At 37.9% G+C, this 16,539-nt stretch overlaps 1 protein-coding gene across 5 annotated transcripts in view; it reads left to right on the top strand.

The window, feature by feature from the left end:
- CDK14 (cyclin dependent kinase 14) overlaps window positions 1–16,539 on the top strand; it is a 337,412-nt gene that overhangs the window by 157,778 nt on the left and 163,095 nt on the right. The window lies entirely within an intron of this gene.

A 16,539-nucleotide genomic window follows, 5' to 3' on the forward strand; every position in this document is an offset into this window, starting at 1 on the left:
TATCTACTCTTATACAAGGAGAGATTATATATCTCCTTTTTTTTTAAAGCTAGATTTTCTTTCATGGCTCATGACCTCATAAAACTGAAAACCAGATGGGTTAAATTTCTCTTCCGAGAACCAAGATGAAAAATTAGAAGTGATGAGGTTAAAGTCTGAAAGGTCATGACCTCTTTCACTGGAAGCATGAGAAATGAGAGCACACGTGTGCTCTCCTTGTGCCCCTGTGCATATTTGCTTATTTAAATACTGTATTATTATAGCCCATCTTCCACCTTCCCAGTATGAAAGACTCTTCTTAAACAAGATGTAAAATACAGTCCTATTTCTCTTTATGTTTTACTCCCACAAATGACTGATTTGCAATAATGTGCTTGGAATGGAAGTCGGTTTAGATTGTATACTTGATTAATTACATGAGGAACTGTGTGGAAATTTGAAAGATGGTTGCTTTGCTTTCAAATGCACTCAAGGCAGGAGAGAACCTATCAAGAAATCAGTGTCTGTTAGAGATAGGATTGACTTTGCTAGCATAATAAATATAAATCCTTGAGCAAAGGCCTTTTAGTCTCTAAGGACAAGACCTTCAGATTTTGGTTTCATAAGTTTACCAAAAAAATCATCATTGTGTCTGAAGTTTTTAATTTGGTGTCAGGCTTTTTAATCTCTTCACTGTAGGATATCAAATACCTAAAAGCAGGGTAGTGGATCATAGTTCTTGAATAAACAAGGTAGAAGAAAGGCTATTCATGTCTGCCAGTGCATTGCACTGTGGCTGAAGTGGAATCTTTGAATGACTGTGGGCATGTGTTTTTCTATAGCAGGGCTCCCAGACATGGATATTTCACTGTGTGGGAGTGTCTTTGTTCAGATGAACAGTGGTTTGCTTTTCTGTTCATTGTGCTGTAGCTGCTAGGAAATGAACATTTATGAGAAAACTCAGCAGTCAAATGAAAAGGGAGCACAGAATATAGAGGCTTTATCAAATTAAAAATGGATGAGCTATAAAAAATGGCTTTCTTGAGAAGATATAATATGGGAGGCTACATCTTGAGTAATTGTTGCTGTGAAAAATAGTCTTTGAACACCATACCTGCATTCTTTTTAAAATCTAATTAACATTCCAGAGGGATGTAAAGTATATTAGGAATTCTTATGGAATGAAGTTTTTGATCCTGTGGTGTGAATTTTGCTGTCTATGATTTTGTTTATTTCCTCTCCTGCATATGTCAGTCTTAAGTAGAAATAAAATATTCTAAACCTCTAATGAGTAACACCATAAGAATTTTGCCTCAGCCTTCAACAGAAAGGCTAATAATCCTCAGGGACACCAGCCCCCTGAGCTGACAGACATGGACAGGGAGCAGAACAGAGCCCCTGCAATCCAGGAGGAAGTGCTTAGTGACCTTTTGTGCCATTTAGACACTCACAAGTCTGTGAGTCCAGATGGGATTCATGTGAGGGACTTGAAGGAGCTGGAGAAGAGCTCATCAAGCCACTCTCCATAATTTATATTTTTATCCTGGTTAGCTGGGGAGGTCCCAGATGACTGGAGGTTAGCAAATGTGAAACCCATCTACAAGAGGGGTTGAAAGGAGGATCTGGGGAACTACAGATCCTATCAGTCTGCCCTCAGGAAGGGACCATCATAGAGTCCTTGTCCTGGCCCTGCCCAGGGCAAACCCAAGAATCACACTATGCACATGAGTGTACTGGGAGAGACAGCTGATGCCATTGTCAGGCTGCTCTCTGTGATCTCTGACAGATTGAGGGAGGTTCCCAATAACTGGAAAAAGGTTACTGTTTTACCCATTTGCAAGAAGGGCAAGAAAGAAGGTCTGGAGTACTGCAGCTTGGTCAACCATTATCCCATAACAAATAATGGAGTGAGGCTTCTTGGAAATACTTTCTGTACATGTGAAGAAAGTATTTGCCAGTTTTAGTCAAGGTATATAATGCTTGATCCATGGGACTGCCTTCTGTAATGGAATGAGGAGCTCTGCAGTCTCCCAGTGCCTTAAGAGTTGATTACCCAGGACATGGCAGTGTTCTTTAGTTAGGTGGGAGGATGAGGGATAATGGCCATAAGCTGAAACACAACTGGCTATAGGGAAGGAAATGTTGGTATGAAAGATGAAAGTACTTCAGCACTGGAGCAGCAGAGATGTTATGAAATCTCTGTTTGCTGCCCTTACTGGACTAAGCCTCGAGCAATCTGGCATATTGAACTAGGTAAATTCTCCTCCTTGTGTGGTTCTGTGACTCAGTAAATACTGTGCTTGTTTTGTTTTGTTTCTTAATGATTGGATACTAGTATTTAGCTATTGTGTATGCTGATATAAATCCAGATTGGCTAATCAATTATGTTTGCATGCAGATTATCATGCTTAATAAACTCCAGCACCAAGTCCCTAAGTAGCTGACAATAATCAGGTGGGAGGTAGATCTCAACTTCTGTGTGAGACTTTCCAGGAAGGATTTACTGTTTTCATGCCTTCTTTCTTATTCTCTGAAAAGAGCCACTAGCAATCTAATATTCTGACATCTCCAGGAACAATGTGGACCTTTATTCTGAGCATAGCACAACTGCTCTTACACATTATGTAGTTAAAATATTATTTTGCTTTCTGGGTTGAAAAATACATAGTTATACTTGTTAACAAATATTTTCTGATAAAATGTTTACATAGCTTTGAGCAGACATCTTTTAATATACTGAGAATATCAGCAGGTCATGTGTCTTGAGTACAATACATTTAGGCTTGACTAGCATATGACACAGTAGAAGCACTTTTGAGGCTGTGAGAGAAACTGGCCAAGTCACTGTAGGACCCTTGCCTGCTTCACCTTTGAGATGATCAACCTGCTGCAGGGCTTTTTTTCTCAGGGAATTTCTTGTTTGTGGATCTTCCCTTTCATCTGTTCTGTTAGACCTGCAACAGAAGTGAGCTGTGTGAAGTGCATGAATGTGAAGTTTGAAGATCTGTTTGGTCTCTGTTTTGGATTGTGCACTTATTGTAAGTGCAAAGACCTTCTGTGTAATCACATCTTTTAATTAGATGCCTTTTTTTTAAGTATGTATACTGCCTTTTTCTCTGTGCAATGGCTCCAAGATAGGGTGTATAAACTATGCAGGCACCTGCCTAGTTTTGGTATCTACATAGCAGGCACACAAGTGCATAATACAATTTCAAAGTATGGAACAACAGGTCTAGAAGTATTGTTAACTTGAGTATAATTTGCAAGGATAGGTAAAATTGATGGTTGATAATTTTCTAAATTGAAAAATTTTGGAAATACTTGAATGGATGTTTCCCCTCCCTCCCAACCCCTGCCCAAATTTTTGATAATTTTAGTCCTTTAAAAAAAAAAATCTTTAAACTTCAGTAGCACTACCAACAAATGCTAGTGTTGCAAGGTGGGTGACAAGGAGCATCAGGAGCTTTAATACTTATTTCTGCAGTACAAGAGTTGCTCTTTCTCATCTGTGGGAATGAATAGAGGAGAGGAAAAACAGCATGGCATCCTCATGAAAATGTCTTTCATTTAGTCTCTCAAATACCATTGACCCTGAATCTTTTCCTGCCTGCTTTTTGTTGGCTTTGGGGATCTCTGGATGAGTAAGGATCTGCAGGAGGTCTGTATTACGGTGAAAGTCCTGCCTTAAGCTTTTGGAATTTTGTTATTATAAACTCCTCTGATGTAGTAAAAGAATCAAGTCAGTATGATTCAACCATGCATCCTTCTAGATACATAGAATGATTAATAATAGATAGCAGGAGCAAAGAGGCTTGAGGATTATAATAAAGGGAATTATACTCAATGGAGTGGCAGTTTAAAACTGCAGCTGAGTATTAGAGGGGATGTTTCCATGCATTTCCATATAGATTTTTCTGTGGAGAGGATGACAGGGGTATGTCATGAGGGACAAGGTTATTCCTGTAGAGCTTACTGTTAAAATGGCTAAAACTATGTTGACAAGTTGAAAAAAGAGTAGGTTTTTTTTCTTCACAGTAAGAATCCCACTAGGGTTTCTTTATAATGTACTGTATAAAATTCATATGAAAAGCTGAGTAGCATAAAAGATTGCTTGCATGGATAACTGTGATGTTTTTCCTGTGTAAATGTTCCACAGGGTATCAGCTCTTGAAGATGCTGATATAAGGAGTTGTCTCAATACCCAAAGAGCTGGTATTATGTTGTTGGTGAAGCTTGATGAAATTGTTAGCAGAATTCCTCTGAGAGTGCCTTGGTTACACAGGCTGGCTCCCTTTGTTTGCCTGGCTTTAAGGGACCCTAATGAGCATCCAAGCCTTTTGGGCTGAGCTGCAGGAGCAGCCTGGTCACCTCTGGGGCTGCTGGCCCTGCACAGCTCCTGCCCTCCCCACCAGCCCTTCTGCAGGCTCTAGAGGAAGGATGGAAGCTCTCTGGGTATTGGTTATCAGAGGCTGCTGCTGGTAAAGAAAACCAGTTTACCCCAAACATAGTCCACAGACCCCTCTAATACCCTGCCTGAGTTGAACATGGAATGAAAAAACATTTCTTTTAATTTTTTTTCCCATATTCCTGTGGGAGGTTGCTGTTACTCCAGGTGCAGCCTGTTCCTTTCTGGTAACAGCTTTGAAATCTGAAGAATTGGTTCTTTTACCCCTCAGGAGGGACAGAAATGGGCTTCTTTGAAGACTCTAGTTGTAATAAATATCAAGAAAGGAAGATGACTCCAGTGACAATGCTGTGAGGAAACTGGAAAAAGAGGAAGTGGGAAAGTGAACCCCAAACCGCTCAAACCTGAGTCAGCTTACAGGTCTTTGGAAAGTACAGTTACTTTTATAATTTATAATTTTAAAATACCTGATTTTCCACGGAGAGCAGAAGCTGCTGGTGCTGTTTGCAGTGGCACTGGGGGCTGGAGCAGCAGAGCAGGCTGTGTGTGCTTGTCCTGGAATAGCCTCCATGGCTGTGACTGAGTCAGCCTTGCTGGCCACACTTTCTAGAGCCAGGCAAAGTAAGGCCAGAGCTTAGGAGCAGAGCTGATAGGAAGCTATGGCATCTTCAAATCTTTTTTCTTGGGGGAAAGATAAATGTTGGAGGCTGCAAAAGCTGTGGGCACTGTGGACTCAGAGAGCTGGGGCAGGCTGCCATGTTATTTATTTTCCTTTCCAAGGATCAAAGGCTTTCTTTCCACCCCCAGGCCTTCCTTCTCAGTTTCTAATGGTGTAACTGGCTGCTGTCAGGAGGTAGCCAAAGCTGCATTCTTCTTTATCCCTCCCAGGAGAAAGAGCTTCATATGCTGTGCTTGTGACCTTCTGTTGTGATGCCCAGACCTGTGGTGAAATGGGGAGGCAGATGGGTAGGTGACAGAAGATTTCAAACAACAGCAGTATAAAGGGGTAGATGTGATTTCTGGCATTTGAGCTTCAGAGATGAAAATGCAGGAGAAAGTGAGGTCTTGTGGTGCTGGAAATGTTTCTTCTCCTATTTATTTGGTTTTTTGTTCTCATAATGGATCTCCATCTAATTTGTTTCACAGAGCTATTGAGGTACCAGTTAAATCTGTACAAAAAATTACCATGTGAGAGTCAACTCAGTAAGAATCCCTCATGGGCAGAAATTGAGTTTCATGGTCTATGAAAAAAGAATAGAATAGACATGGCTTTGCTATCTGGAGACAGCAGAACAGTAAGAACTGTAGGGAGGTTCTGTATTCAACTAAGACTTTAACTTCTCTCTGCCAATTGTTAATACAAAGTAAAGACACTTACTGAATTTTTGTCTATGCTAGTCTTCATTGATTGGTTTTTTAAGAATTGAAATTAAAATTCTTTAAATGCAAGACTTTTCAGCTTTTGCTAAAGCAGATGCTTTAACTTAAGCTCTGTCCACTGAGAAGCACTGTGTAGGATTATTGACTGAAAAGGAAAATGCTTTATTTTTTAAAAAGCATGAAGGACCTGGAGATTGCTGTGACTCATTAAATGGGTCCCCTGTTAAATGCATCTCAGATCACTTAGAGTTCAATGCAATTCTCTATTGTTACAAGTGAGAGTTATATCCTTTAAATATATTCCTTTAAATAGGAGGAAAGCATCTTAATTATACATTAAGGGTAATAAAGGAAGTTGGTTATGACACCATTAAAACAACTGCAATGAAAAATCAGTTTCAGTATTTTGTGTTTAGAAGAACGTGGGATTTGAATGTCATCTGTACTGTAGCTAGCTCAGTGCTGTGTTATTATGATAATCATGATTTTTTTTTTTAATTGCCTTGTATTGCTCACTTAAGTGTGAGCTAGGTTGCTCAAAAGACATGGCACAAAAGATATGGAGAACTGATCTGTACAAAAGAGATCCATCCATCCACCCATCCATCCACCCATCCAGCCATATGAACCTGTAGATGTATTTAAAACAAATATTGTTTTAATCCTTTTTGGTCATGTGATGGTGTTTTCTCAGTTTTACATGAGAACATTTTTTCTTCTTACACCTCTCCATATCCTTTTGATTATCATGATTACAAGGGCCTGTATTTAAAATATCAAACTTTCACTAAAACTTTATTGTTTTGAAACTTCTTTGCTTGTTTCAGTAGTTGCAGGGAAAAATACTGAAGGAAAAGTAGCTGCTCATGGTAAAGGCACATGCTCATGGCTTTTGAATATAGGCCTCCAGGTAGCTCCTATAGTACTCTCTATCTTTGCTTTCTTGGTCTGATTATGGTTTTGTTTTATGCTTCCTTATTTAAGAGAACATACTGTATTATGTAGTGAGAAAATTATGCCAAGTTTTGAAATTATTTTAATGTCATTAGTGTGTTAATAGTTATGCAGATTTATTTTACACAGGAAATAATCAGCTATGTAGATATTAAAGGTTAACTGGGAAAGGTGTGGATTAAAGAAGAAAAAATTCATCACCAATCAGAGCAAAAATATTGATATGCAAAGAAAAAGATTAACGTGAACAGAACTGGCAGTTTATTAAGAGAAATGTGCCTTTAACATGGTCTGAAATAATTCCATAATTGAGATTGCATTTTAAAGAAATGATGGCTCTGTAATTTATAGCATCATTTGTTTTGTCTCAGTCAGTTTAAAACCTTACTTTCCTGCAACACAGTCACTTTTCATCTAGGTAATTCTTAATAATTTATGCATGAATTTTTTCATTCCTTCTGAAAGACACAGTGCTGGTTGAATTAATATATTCATAGATGCATAATTCGTCCTGATGTAAATTAAAATTGTGCTTGCAGGGCTACCTGCATTAGGATGAGAGTTTCCCCTGCATCAGTTAGCCTTGACGATAGCCAGAAGTGATCAGGAGTGCTTGAAATAAATGATAACTGCAAGTAGTCACCCTTATGTATGTTACAAATAACCATACTTTGCCTGACCTTTTGGTCTTATAATTTGAAAGACACAAAGTTAAAAAATTTGAAGGTGGAAGAATCAGGAATCAGCAACTTTATGTTTGGGTGATGTGGGAACATTAACAACAGCTTTGCATGGCGAGAAAATGGTGCTGAGTAACTTTTGATTTACTTGGTGGAGAGAATGGCAGGTTAGAACTTAACCTAAATAAAGGTCATCAAGCTCTTCTCCAAGGTTGATTGTATCCACCTTTGGCTTTTCTGGCTCATAATATTTCAAATTGTGCTGCAATTTTTTTGTGCTATTTTCATTGGAAATAAGGTAGGAGATTTTCAGATGTAGTCTCTTTTATTGCCACCAACAGCCATGTCATATCATTCTTATTGCAACAATTTTTAAGTCACTTGGACATCAAATTTATTTACTTGCTTTTGTGACTGTATTTGCTTTTAAGCATATGTCATTGCAATGTTTTTAAGTTATTTCTGGACCCTTCCAGCAGGCTGGAACTTTGGTTGAGGTCTGACCTGTCTGTAGACCTTAGGAAAAAACTAACTAAATTTTAAAAAAAAGGTGAGGGGACTGATAAGAAGAAAGGCAGCAAATCACTGAAATGTACTTTATAAACACAAACACCTAATGTTATCTTCTTGATATTTTGGCAATCCTTTTTCCATTCTGTCTTACAGTGCTTAGGATTACCACCAGCTTTACTACAAGGTTGTGGGCTGTGATTCTAAATGAGACATACTTACATAAACTAACAGTTGGTTCACACATGCAAATTTGATAGAGTAAATGGTTGAAATAAAGCTTGGAATGCTTCAATAACAGTATGACAGTAGTAGTTTGTCAGTGGTCAAAGTACTCATGGGGATCCTTTGCTTGCAATCTACAAGGAATTTTTTATTGAGCACCGTGGTCAGAAGTGCATCCATTGTCCCCAAGTTGAATAGATAAAAAAATGGCTTGGTTTCAGTACAAATAGATTTTAACTTGTTTTATTAGTTATAATACAGGTTTTGCAGTTCTACTGACTTGGTAGGCTTTCATCTGTACATAAAGAACTAGATTGGGTTGTATAGCTCCAGCTTTGCCATTCTGGCAGTGGCATTTTAGAATTTATTATCACTTTAGAGAAAAATTCTGCATTAGGAGCAGTTGGGTTTTAACGACATATTTCCAGAATTTAAGGAAATAGCCTTAATGCCCTTCTAATGTAATTTTTTAAAAAATAAAATTGTCTGCTTTCATTTCTTCTTTTTCTTTGACAAATTATATTAAGAACTGAATAGATGGCTCTGCAGGAATATGGATGTCTTATTACTGATGCAAAGTCAAATAATAATTTAGACCTAAGCATATTGGAATGTCTCTCACATAAAAGTTTTCTTATAAGATTTGTGGTTCAGATAATTTAAGATGACATATACATTAAATGAGTTTTGAGGAGCAATTCAATTGAACAGGTGAATCTGAGACTCAAGAGATTTCTGTTGTTAGATGTTGCTTTATAATATTGCTTTACAGAAGCAACAGTGCTTAAACAGATTTTCTTAGTGGCTTAACTCTTGAAAGCAAAGTGGAAACAATTTTGAAAATTATTGAAATTTTCACGTTATTTTGTAGTTATTTTGTTCTTTGCATTTAAAGAAGCTTTAATATAATTGAGATATTTTTTCCATTTTGTTAATTTCACACCAATGTCTTTTTTGAGATAATTTTTCTCTGATGTAAGCGTGTGCAGTGAGATGTGGCTTTAGATACTGTGGGTATTACCTAGTGTGTGAATGTATGCACTAATGTGATAACACATGCAAAACGGACTGGAGCTCTTTGGTAGAACTCCAAGACTGTGTTTTACCTACTAAGGGAATGTGTAAGTTGTGAGATACCACACTGCAGCAATGACAAAAGTCAGCTAAATATTTGTGTTATCTACAAATAGTGTGGCTCAGGTACAGGAAGCAGCCTGGATTAAACTCCATGAGCTCTAGAGAACAGGTTGTGCCAGGCAGGGCAGCCCTGGTTGGTGAGCTGAGGGTGGCTGAGGGACCAAAGTTATTCTGCAGGGTTGGGTGTGTGCTCAGGGCACACCTTGGCTGGAAAAGGAGGCACATCAAACCCACTTGTACTGGCTCTGCAGCACAGGGGCAGGGATCTGGTGGATACTAGCCATGGAATTGTGTCATTTATACATTTATACATAAGTAAGACCTTGTGTTTTAAGAGTTGGTGGTTTCAGCACCCATGGGTGCTGAAATTTTCAATTACCCAGATTCCACTCCTGCAGGGTGATGTCAAATGGCAGCATTGTTTGAGTTATCAACAAAATACTTGTTAGATCTGCTTTTCAAAAATATTATCATAGATGTTAATATTGTTCAAATACTTGCTTTTTCATGTAGCCTTGTTCTTGATAAACTACTTATCCTAGACAAGTTCAAGTGAATTTGCAGCTACTTGATTAGGTTTTTAGTAGCTGACCATGACTAGAGATATGCTCTTCATCAAAGTCATCCAGATATTTTACAGTTAGGTAGGACATAATAGATCAACAAAACAGATCCCACTGGAATAAATCACTCCATAGAGTAACATGCCAGTAGCCATGCTATTATTGTTGCCTTTTGTCCAGCACTGCATGGATTCACTTCAGTGAGTTGTGGACTCCTTCAGTAGGTGGAGAGAACCATAAATGGCATCACCTTTTCACAACTGGGATTAGATGTTCAAACATAAAACTGTCAGTGAAACTTAGCTTTTGTGTTTCCATGTGGAAACTGTGGATCACTACAGCAGCACCGAATTGTTCTTATTAAACAGTTCTTCAGCTGTCAGGTTTAATACAACATGAAACTAGAAGGACTTTAATGGTGCTGATGCCCTGTATACAATTGAGTTGCATCTGGTGTGTGCTCAATGCTCTTTGCACCTGGGCAGAGGGGGAGGTAGTTTGTCTGTGTGATGAATTTCTAAAAAAGATAAGTCTTGGAGAGCAAGCATATTTATTTCTTTACTGCTGTGTTGTATTTAACCTGTCTCATGCCATACCTATCAAATGATAAGTTATCCAGGTAGCAGTTGAAAAGGGTTGCTTCATTTTTTACTTGAATGCTGGATGGAGTAATCCAGAAATGACTCTTGCTGTCCTGCTTTTAGTTGTAAAGGTAGAGATCACAGTAAATTGTTAGCTTCAAACACAGTAGCCTGCAGTAGGTTGTTAGCTTCTGTGGACTGTTGGTGGACTATTGTACTTCACCAAATGGGACACCCATAGCTCTCAATTTGTCTCCATACAACACTGTTCTCCTGAATATTTTTTTGTTTCTTTTGTCCTTTCATTTGTTATGGGAAAATCCTAGTGGTGATGAAACCTTTATACCTCAAAGCTGTGTGAAAGTGGTTTGCTACCATTCTTATCTTTGCAAGTTCATTAGTCATGTCTTAAAATTCCACATGTAAATTATTACTATTACACAAACAATTGTCCAGTATTGATTAGGTTCATTCATTCATAACTGCTTCCCTGTTTTCTCTCTTTTCTCAAGGAATATTAAAATATCCTGAGATGCATTAGCTCTCATTTTCAGTGAAGAATTATTTTCTGCCCGTTTGTCCTTTCTAGAACTTCCTCCCTGCACTCTGCAGATCTTTCCAATTTAAAACCATCTGTTCAGCAATTGTTAACTCTTTCCTTCATACCTAATAACTTCACTGTGAAATGAGTAATTCTGACATTTTCACTTACAGCCTTATTAGCACAGTGGTATGTTCCTGCTGGGGCATTTATGGGAGTAGAGGACATCATCTTCTCATAGACTTTTTATGAAACAACAGATTGTTAAATAAAAATCCAAATTTAAATCAATTGCCTTTTAAGGCTATTGTGGGCATATATACCATGTCCATAAGGAATCCAGTAAAAATGCCTTTTTTCAGAACATATCAGAAATTATTTACAAGGATTTTAAAGCAAAAAAAATAAACAACTTTATAACTATGATAACTTTCAAAAAAAAATTAAGCAAAGTGATCTTATAATATACCATCAAGAGCTGAGCTCTTTCTTGTGTCCCTTTTTTCTATTCCTTATGATCCTTTGGGAGGCACAGGGAGCAGGGGAGAGAGGTTATAATAAAAAAATGATACTGGATTTGTTGGAAAGGGGCAAACACTTTTCATGAGTGCTAAAGTCATTCTTTCTGGTAGCAGGAAAAGTATTTCTGTGTCTCCCCATTCTGTAACTTGTGTTTGTCAACTGACACTTTAGTCCTATTCACAGACTAGAATAATTATTGTCTGTGTTACTGTAAGTGATTGTCTGAAGACATACACAAGATAAGACTTGCAGGGAAAAATAATCTTTTATTACAACAGCTGATAACAGCTGGAAAAACCAGTCAGGCTGAGAGGCACACATACCTTTTGTCTTTCTTACTTCTCTCTGTCTCTTGAAAACTGACCCCTGCACTTCAGTTAGGAAGATTAGTCATTGCTCAAGTGCATTTTGGGAATACTAATTTGAGATCCTAATTAGTTTCTCTCTGATCATGAGTAACTTTTATAAATGAACAGCACTATCATAAGTTAATGGCTATATTAGGACCAGGACATAGGATATTGTAGGTAATTTATCTTATTTGAGAGGAATTTAACTCAGATGCTCTGGTAAAGCTTCATGTTGGAGACAGATGCATTCAGATAAACAGCAGAGGGACCTAAAGGCTGTAGGACACTTTTGGTTGCCAAGAACTTGCTTCTGGCTTAGAGTGCTGACCACTTCATTGAAGCAGTGTCAGTGTCTCCACCCATTTCACTTTTTTGGTTTTTGTAGCCGCTCAAGTATTCACTGAATAAATGTGGAAAACAAGTAGCTGAGTAAATAGGTTAAGTTGACAGTTCATGATCTACAACAGAATACATTAGCAACATTTTAATCTTGTTACATGGTTCAATAAACCATCTACCTCAAACAAAATAGTTGTTAAATAAACAAAACAGGAAGCTAAAAAAGGAAGGACATAAAAAACCTGAATCAAGGAAAAGCAACAAGAAAAACACCTTATTATTAGCATGCTTGCTACAGCCTTTTAAAATACATCTAAATCAAAATAATAAACTGCTCAACACATTTAAGGTATAATAGAAAGGGAAACCATGCACATCCTTGGTAAGCCTTTGTTTTTGTAGACGTGACTGGTTTTCTCATTTGCAGAATCATATTTGCTGTGAACAAAGGCTTCCTGATTGTCATATGAAGTTGACTAGGAAGCTATCCTGCAGCTAGAAAGGTATCAAATATTAATATTTGTGCTCATGTAGCCAAAGATGTGTGTATTGGATAGGTCTCGAATCTGAATGTAGCTCCAGCCTCTTGTAAAAGCTAAATGTAATTTTAAAATTACAGTAATAAATCAGTGTAATATGTTTTGTCAATAGCTGATACTAGGCAAATTGAGTCTATCTGAGTCTAAGATACAGCCAGATGAAGCAGAGACAATTGTGTTTACCAAGCAAGAAAATTTCTTCTTGAATAAAAAGAGGATTGTTTTAAAGTTCAGCATAGGAGACAGCAGGGGATTTTCTGTGTTAAAGACATAAACATACATAGACATAAATCATTCACTCTGTATTTTAAATACAGGGCTTCCCAGAGTACCCTGAGCTGTTGTTTAATGAATGAGTTAAAATTAAGTTGTGGTTTGTGCCACAGAGCAGCTAGATGATGTTGTGCAAGCCTTGCAGTACGTAATGCATCAGAACAGTTTCTTCTTTCATTTTGGGTAAATAATGGTCATAGGAGTCAGTGCCTGGAGAACATTAAACAGTGTCTGTCCTTCCCATAATTACACACAAGATCCCCAGTGGGTCTGGCACAACCTTAATTTTAATAACTGGGCCTTATCCTTGGATTCCTCCTCTCAAAATAGAGCTGCAACAGCAGGACACGTGCTGACCTTTTATCTTTGTAAGACACAGGGATTGGAGGGGAGGTCACTGCTTGCCACGAGCTCCTTCCTCCACCTGCCCAGGCTGAAAGAGTGCTCAGGCAGCAATATGTAAATGCTGTGCACTCACCTGGTGATCTGCCACTTACCTTGTGGCTTTGATGCACATGGGCCATTAAGGTTGGAAGTTTTGATGATCCCCTTATAAGCTCTGCTTTTTTAAAATGAGATTGTCATTCTTCCTGTAGTGTAACCATGGAAACAGACAGGGAACTCTTAAAGAAAGTGATCTAACATGCTGTGCTAATTAATCCTACCCTTCAGTTTTCTTTCTGTTGAAGGATGTGCTTAAATAAATTTTGCATGAGTAAGCATATTTGGATGTGCAAAGGGGTATAAAATATGTAGCAAGTTTTCTTGCAGAAGGATATCTGAAAAAACCCTGGTAACTGGCACCTATTTGCATCTGGACCATCAAAACAAGAAATGTAGTATCTTGATGTTTCACAAATATATTTTTATAGCATTCCTTTTGGATTGTAAATATATCTGAAAGATGAGAGTATTTTTTTCATATCTCATGTGCAGTGAGAAACATTTGCATTAATTTTGAGTGAAAGTGTTCATTATTGCTAAATGTACTCTTTATGCAGAGCAGGGAATTATTCAGAAAAAGCAAAGGCTGCTCCCTCCCTGTGAGAAAGCAGCTCCTCTGAGGGATTAGCCTGATTCAGGTCCTGTCAGTCCTGCACAAGGGGAGTGAGTGAGTGACTGTGGCAAATTTTCCCCTTCCAAATTTTAGCTTTTCTAAGTATTTCCCCTGGTTGTTCACTCCTGCTTTCCATTTTTTCAATTACTTTCCAAAGCAGTGTATGTGGCCAACTAGGAAACCAATTTGCCACAGCTTAAAACATGTGGCCTGTACTCATAAGCCTTTTGTTATGGTTTAACTCAAACTAAAACACCTCTTAACTTGGTGGTGCTGTCTGATACAAATGTATGGTCTCAGCTTGCTTTTACAAATTAAGATTTTGTTTCATTGTTTCTCAATTCCATTAATGATCCTCTTAATAACTGAGAAACTAGGTGCAGAGCCAACCTCAAATGAAACTTTCATAGTGTTTTGGGAGAGAAGAATGGATTTAAGAAAAACATTTAGTTGTCCAACAGGCTGGGACTTTGAAAATAAGATGGATTTTCATTAACCTGGAATGGATTAGAGGTGAAGGAGATCTAGAAGCAGTATATTGAGGAAACAGCATGGGTGGCATTCCCAGCAGAAGGGGAGGACTGGTTCTACAGTGAATAGTCACAGGAGAGGAGGAAAGGTGTGCTTGGGCTGACTACAACACCTGCAAATTTCTGGGATGACAAGTTGGGTATTCATTTCTCTCTGCATGGGAGATTTCTGGAATGTGTGGATCAATGTATCGTGAACATTTGAGTTTGTCTGTCATCCCACAAGCTCTTAAGTCTTTTGACAATTTTCCCCAAAATGCATCATGTGGCTTCTTCAAGAAGTCTTTTCCCTGCTTGGTTGTGCTTCTTCTCCTGTGAAGACTTGGTAGAAGTTTAGAATTTGCAAACAAATTCTGTCTTCCTCAGACAAGACTAAGGGGAGGGCTCAAACAGGCAAAAAGGATGGAATCATTCACCGTGCAGACTTCTCAAATCCTTTCATAATTTTTGAATTGCTTAATAGTTGTAGGTCCATATCCACAAATTCAGGGAATACTGTTTCAGTTTATTCACATGGAATATAGATGCACAGAAACTCAGGCTTGTTAATGGTTCTGTGTGCCAGGAATAAGAACTGCTCACCAGTTTGAGCTGTTGGTGGTTTCTGGTTTCCTAGAAGCCAAAACCAGTCTCTGGAGGCAGAGACACTATGGAACACATGATGTGGCCTCCTTGGGGCTGTACCTGGCCAGCCCTGGGTTGTCTTGGTAAGCCAAATTGTTCATCAAGCTGATGGACAGGTGCACAAACCTTAAAGAAACTGAAGAAGACTGCAAATTAAAAAAAAAAAAAAAAAAGTATTCATATTTCAGATGTAATTTTTAAAAGAAGAGATCATGGCATACAATTAAAATTATTCCCTACACTGCTCTAATTGCTATAATCACCTGATAATGCAGTATGCTGGCAAGATTGGCTATCATTGCTATGGAGATATATTCAGACAGTAAATGTTCATAGATAACCTTTCTAGTGTATTAAGAAGAAAGGGGCAAAGAACTCCCTTCTGCACTCTTTCAGGAATTCTCATGTTGCTTATTTTTTTCTGAGTGTATGACTTTGTTTCTTTGTTTCTGTAAGGTGTAAAACATGACTTTCTGTTATAGCTATTCCATCTGAAAGGAAAAACCAGTAGTTCAGGAAGACACAAAAATGCACCCAGTACTGCATTCTGCTGATTTCCATTACTTGTGCATGTCCAGTGTTCCCAGCAAGGAAGTGGATGTTCTCAGTGCAGTAGCTAGGATCAGATAATTTGAAAAAAGCATTTGCAGGCCCATGCTACGAAGAGTCACCTTAGCCCTGAAGATCTTTTCCATTTTCTGGAAGAGAGAGTCTTCTGTAGGAGAAACATACTCGTAAACTTCTCAGTTTATAGCATACGATGATCTCTCTTTTACTTAGATGGTGTAGTAATGTGAATTCTTTTAGATGACTGACAAGCTTAAAAGACAATTATTGTAAATATTATATCTTTAGTAGGCCAGAGATTTTATTGAAATTATTTCCAAAATTGGCAAACTGCCAATTCACAATTCTTGAGATGGAGAGGAATTTTTTACATACCATTTTCTGCTGTACTGCTGCAATATTAATATTTATTTGAATGGAAATGTGTAAGTGTGTCTACAGCTTTCAAATGTAAACTTGAGTAAGCAGGCTGGGCTTTGCAGTGTAAGCTGTTGAAGGTTTCCTAGGCTTCTCTAAGAAGCCAAATCTCATCTGTGACATCATTTGTCTTGGAGTTTCCTTTTCATTTTCTTCTTATAAATAACACTGAAATTGGAGACTAATCATGCCTCAGGATAAGCAGTTAATGGCAATTAAAATCTTGGTTTATTTGTCTTTTATTTAGGTATACTACAGTATATCTTTGCATCTCTTCTGGGCCATAATTGTCATTATGAAAAGCATATTTTATTATCCCTTCATAATATTCACAGCTCTGCTTAGCCAGGTACTTAATGATAGATG

The sequence above is a fragment of the Erithacus rubecula genome, assembly GCF_903797595.1.
Source record: "Erithacus rubecula genome assembly, chromosome: 3".
NCBI classification, from domain to species: Eukaryota; Metazoa; Chordata; class Aves; order Passeriformes; family Muscicapidae; genus Erithacus; species Erithacus rubecula.